Source organism: Apodemus sylvaticus, chromosome 12 (assembly GCF_947179515.1).
Source record: "Apodemus sylvaticus chromosome 12, mApoSyl1.1, whole genome shotgun sequence".
Lineage (NCBI taxonomy): Eukaryota > Metazoa > Chordata > Mammalia > Rodentia > Muridae > Apodemus > Apodemus sylvaticus.
In genome coordinates, this window is record NC_067483.1 from 80,725,903 (window position 1) to 80,732,038 (window position 6,136).

The window sequence follows — 6,136 nt, forward strand, 5'->3', positions numbered from 1 at the left end:
CTGCATTGTAAAAAGAATTAAAATTCAATTGAGCATAATTTTTCTCTATCTCTGGGAGATCCTATATCCCTCCTCTATTCTATGAGAAGTTCCTTTAAAGTGTAGTTAGACATTTTTACAGTCCTTTTATCTATAGGATTGTACAATATATCTGTAACAAGTTCTATGTCAAAATGTTTAAAGACTTGTATTCTAATACATATGTTGAGGTATCAGGAAACAGTGTCTAAAGATAGAATTAACAAAATATTTATTAAAGATGACGAGAACAAAGCAAAAATTGTATGAAATTTAATTACAGGCTGGAGATGGGATCCATCTGGTATGCACCCTGGAGCTAAGGCTATCCCACAGCCCTCCCCACTAAAACCTTACCCAGGAGAGAGCTGGCCTCCCCATGACTGCTAACACACCTAAGATCACAGGCTCACAGGCCTACAGGAGAGACAAGCTCCAGTCATAGACAGCAAGACCAACTAACACCAGATATAACTAGGTGGTAAGAGGCAAGTGCAAGAACCTAAGCAACAGAAACCAAGGCTAAAGCCATCCAGTGGGAAAAAAGTCAGCATTTTAAATAACTGGTTCAATTGGAGATCGACACATAGAAGAATGCAAATTGAATCATTCTTATCTCCTTGTACAAAGCTTAGGTCCAAGTGGACCGAGGACATCCATGTAAAACTAGATATACTGGAACAATAAAAGAAAAAATGGGGAAGACCCTCGAACACATGGGCAAAAGGGAAAATTTCCTGAACAGAACACCAATGGCTTATGCTCTAAGATCAACAATAGACAAATGGGACCTCATAAAATTGCAAAGCTTCTATATGGCCTACACTGTCAATAGGACAAAATGGCAACCAATAGATTGGGAAAGGATCTTTACCAATCCTACATCTGATTAGCCCTCTATCCAATATATACAAAGAATTCAAGAAGTTAGACTCCAGAGAACCAAATAATCCTATTAAAAATGAGCTAAACAAAGATTTCTCAACTGAGGAATACCAAATGGTTGAGAAGCACCTAAGAAATGTTTAGCATCTTTAGTCATCAGGGAAATGCAAATCAATACAACCCTGAGATTCTACCTCATACCAGTCAGAATGGCTAAGATCAAAAACTCAGGTGACGGTAGATTCTAGAGAGAATGTGGAGAAAGAGGAACATTCCTTCATTGTTGATGGGATTGAAAGCTGGTACAACCACTCTGTATATTAGTCTGGAAATTCCTCAGAAAATTGGACATAGTATTTTCTGAGGACCCAGCTATACTACTCTCCACTCCTGGCCATATACCCAAAGATGCTCCAACATATAATAAGAACACATGCTCCACTATGTTCATAGAAGCCTTATTTATAATAGCCAGAAACTGGAAAGAACCCAGATACATGTCCTTCAACAGAGGAATGGATAAAGGAATTGTGTTATAATTACACAATGGAGTACTACACAGCTATTAAAAACAATGACTTCATGAAATTCTTAGGCAAATGGATGGAACTAAAAAATTTCATCCTGGGTGAGGTAAACCACCCACAAAAGAATACACATGGTATATACTCACTGATAAGTGGATATTAGCCCAAAATTCTGAATACCCAAGATACAATTCACAGACCACAAGAAGCTCAAGAAGAAGGAAGACCAAACTGTGGATATTTCAATCCTTCTTAGAAGGGAGAACAAAACACCTATAGGAGGAAATACAGAGACAAAGTGTGGAGCGAGACTGAAGGAAAGCAGAGACTTCCCCACCTGGGGATCCATCTATATACATTTACCAAACCCAGAACTATTGTGGATGCTTAGAAGTGCTTGCTGACAGGAACCTGATATAGCTGTCTCCCGAGAGGCTCTGCCAGAGCCTTACAAATACAGGTAGATTCTTAAAGTCAACCATTGGACTGAGCATGGAGTCCTCAATGGAGGAGTTAGAGAAAGTGCTAAAGGAGATGAAAGGGCTTGCAACTCCATGGCAAGAACAGCAATATCAACCAACCAGACCCCCTGCAAGCTCCCAGGGACCAAACCACCATCCAAAGAGTACACATGAAGGAACCCATGGCTCCAGCTGCATATGTAGCAGAGGATGGCCTTGTTGGACATTAATGTGAGGAGAGGCTTTTGGTCCTGTGGATGTTCCATGCACCAGTGTAGGGGAATGCCAGGACAGGGAAGCAGAAATGGGTTGGTGGGTGGGGGAACAAAGCCATAGAAGCAAGAGGAGGTGAGATGTGATAGGGGGCCTCAGGGGATGGAATCAGGAAAGGGGATAAGATTTGAAATGTAAATAAAGAAAATATCTAATTAAAAATTAAAAAAATTAGTTACAGTATACGAGGCAACCATTTTAAGAAATAAAAATTGACCAAAGACAAAAAACTAACCAAAAATCTAGAGTTTGAAGTTGGAATATCAATAGTCTGTGAAAAATATTTAATCTTGTGAGTTCTTGTCAGTTTTTAAAAGTTAAAAATAAAATGAAATATTATTTTATTAATTAATTAAAATTTTACTTTTAAAAAACAAATTTCAAATATGTAATTTTTTACTTTGTTTCATCCAATCAAGCATAGGTTACTCCCATTACACTTTCTCAAATTCCTTGCTCTACCATTTTTCCTAAATTGTTTCATATCTTGCACACTTACACACACACACACACACACACATATAAAAAATAAATAAAATATATTTAAATATATTGTGTGTGTGTCATGTATTTCTAAATAGCTAGATGCAATGGGATCAAGGCATATATTATTACATGCATATGGTTTCCAAAGTATTTGTTCTTATAGTCACAGATAAGTGTAGTTCTTATCCTTCACCAAAGAAAGTCAACTGTGAACCTTTGGAGAGCATTGCAGAAAATTACAACATATCTAATGCAGTTCCAACCCAACCCGATTACCTGATCTAGTCCCATCCGATCCATATGACTGATGTATCTACTGCTCAGGGAACATTACAGAAAGGTGGAAAGAGTGTAAGGGCCAGAGAAACTGGAATTTTGATGTGAGATTATTTCTCCTAGAAATTTTATAGAATCTATACCTGTGAAATCTCAACAACATGGTTGCCTAAAAAGATAAGGATGACAACAACAGGCATGCTAATGCAGAAGGAGCAAATCTCAAGAGACCCCCAATCCTAGACAAAAAACACAGACAACCAATGAATAATTTGGGTGGGAAAAATGGTGTTCTCCAGGAACGAGTCTTCCAATTGGTTATTCAATATCAAATGGTCAGTCACCAATCCTTTTAGTCACGTAGTTCAGGGATTATAATCTTCTCTTCTTGTAGTTTTGAACTTTCTCTGCCAAACAGTGTTTTGGTTTCAGAGGAATCAGTCTTTATTCTCAGTGGATGTTGAGTAAAATCTGTAGATAACTGGCTCAGTTTGGTCCACTCATTTGGGAGTGGATGAAGACAACCATTAGTACTCTGCTGTGCTCCTTGGTTCTGGGAAAATAGCTAATAAGCTGTAAGTTTAGCTGGGAGATCTTGAAATAAGTTGGGCATACACATAGAACTGAATATTAAGGGGATATTCTTCAATGTCCCCCAGATTCTTTGCTGGGTGAAGGACCATAGCATAGAGCTGACCAGCAAATGAATCGGTCTCATTGTGTATGTATACAGTGAAATTCATCCATGCTAGTCCTAAAATTAACCACAATGGAGTTACAAGAGCCTGAGCAAACATGAAAGCAATAGGAAACTATGTGATCAACATACATGTTTTTAATACAAAAAAGTTGAAACTGAAGCAACAGTTATAACTTTGCATGTTTGCAACAATCTGCAGAGGCTGATCAACAAAAGATGATCACTGAAGAATTCCAGGTGTTGATGTGTGATCACTGTGACAATCATTCACCTGGAGCATCATCTCTATACACCCATGTATTTTTTTACTGAGCACGGTCTCCATCTCCTAAACTTTCTATACAATTGCCACCATTCATTGTATAATCTTTGGTCTCCTTAATCCTCACCAGTTCATAGATACTAAAGGTTGTGCAACCCAGCTCTTCTTTTATTCAACTTTTGGTGTCAACAATTGATTTATTAGCACAGTAAGGAGTTACAAATCTATGTGGACCAATGGAGGAGTTAGAGGAAGAACGGAAAGAGCTAAAGGGGTTTGTAACCCCATAGGAAGAACAACAATGTCAACCAACCAGATCCTCCAGAGTTCCCAGAGACTAAACTATCAACCAAAGAGTACACATGGAGGAACCCATAGCTCCAGCTGCATATGTAGCAGAGGATGGCCTTGATGGACATTAGTGGAAGGAGAGGCCTTGGTCCTGTGAAGGCCCCAGTGTAGGGGAATATCAGGGTGGGGAGGCAGAAGTGAGTGGGTGGGTGGGTGAGGGAGTACCCTCATAGAATCAGGGGGAAGGGTGATGGAATGGGGATTTCTGGAGGGCAAACCTGGAAAGGGGATAACATTTGAAAGGTAAAAAATTAAAATATCTGATTAAAATGAATAAATAAAAGCTATGTGGCCATCTGCAATTACTTAAGGTTTTCAATATCAACATGGGTAGGAATGCCTGTATCCTCTTGGCATCTGGATTCCTGGGAATTTGCCTCAGCATGGCTATTGGACAAGCTGTATCAGTGTTTGGCCTGCCCTTCTTTGATGGCTTTGTTATTTATTTCTTCTGCATTTTGAGAGCCCTGATAAAGCTGGTCTGCCCAAATATCAATGAGATCATCAACTTTGTTGTCAGTGTTTTTGTCTTACCCATGTGCCTAGTTTTCATTTCTAATGTCATTATCCTTAAGATTGTTTCAGCAGAAGGTCAGAAGAATGTCTTTGCCTTCCATACCTCCCACCTCATGGTGGTCATCATGCATTATGGCTGTGCCCAAGTCATCTACCTAAAACCAAAAATTTTATTTCCTTGGGGCAGGACAGACTCATTTTAGTAATCTACATCATCATTACTCATCCACTGAATCCACTGGTGAATGGTTTGAGAAACATGAAGGTCAAACTTGCTCTGCAAAACTCTGTGGGTTTTAGGTTTTGTTCCTCTTAATATAAAATGTTTTGAGGACATTTTCTTTGGTTTTTGTACAGGTATGAATTTATTTTTCTGCTTTTTCAATGATGCCTTTACCTATAGGGTCAAAATAAGAAAAACAAATTAATTTGAATTGATTGATCAAGCAGGAATATCCTCCTGGAGTAGTTATATTTATCTGGGACCTACTTCAAGCATACATGGAAGTATGTGGTAAACAAATTTGCATACAGGTGCTACTCACATCTAAGGGGCTTTATTTGCATTTGTGAATAATCACACACATCTTAACAAAGACTTTCTTTGTTAGTTACACAAATGAACAGAAGGCTAAAAGTCTAGCAGGGTCCTAGAAGACATGAACAAATAACTTTGAACACATCTTGACAAAACTTCATTGTTGAAGGCAAAAGTGTTAATGTGTAGACTTTGTGATAAATTAGTGAGGAGATTCATAAATATACAGCCTTCTGTCAAAACACTTTTATATTCTATCATTGCAATTTGCTAACAGTATTGTAATTGTGATAACTTCAAAACTCTGGAGTCACTTCTGCAAAGATGGAAGTCCTCTATTGACTTAGGAATAGCCAGGGCACACAGCGAAAGAAATGTGTCAGCTACAAAGAGAGGTGCTGTCCACAGTCCTGGGATTCATAGCAGAGAAAACAGATGGAAATGGAGGCAATGCCAAAAGGTTAACATGTTTTAATCATTTTCTTTGTGGTTGGTTTTGCTGTTGCAAAGAGGTGTTTCCTTTTGACTGGGAAGACTACACTTACATCTGAAGCTTTCGAGCTAGGAGCCTCCAAAGAGAAAGAATATACAATGTTTGTTTTTCTGTATCTAGGTTCGTTCATTGAACATGATCTTTTCTAGTTCCATCTCTTTACCTGCAAAGTTAAAGATTTCATTTTACTTTACAAATGAATGTTCTATAATATTCTACAATATTGTATAATGTGTATGTACAACACTTTCATTGTCCATTCATCAGTTGAAGGGCCTGTATGTTGTTTCCATTTCCTAAGGAGCATAACTGGACCAGCAATTTGGAGCCCAATTTCAAAAGATACAAAA

The 6,136-nt window shown here is 38.2% G+C and overlaps 1 pseudogene; it reads left to right on the top strand.

Annotated features, from left to right (window-relative positions):
* The first annotated feature begins 3,873 nt into the window (after positions 1-3,873).
* LOC127697081 (olfactory receptor 10J3-like) lies at positions 3,874-5,071 on the top strand (annotated as a pseudogene).
* The last annotated feature ends 1,065 nt before the right edge of the window (positions 5,072-6,136 follow it).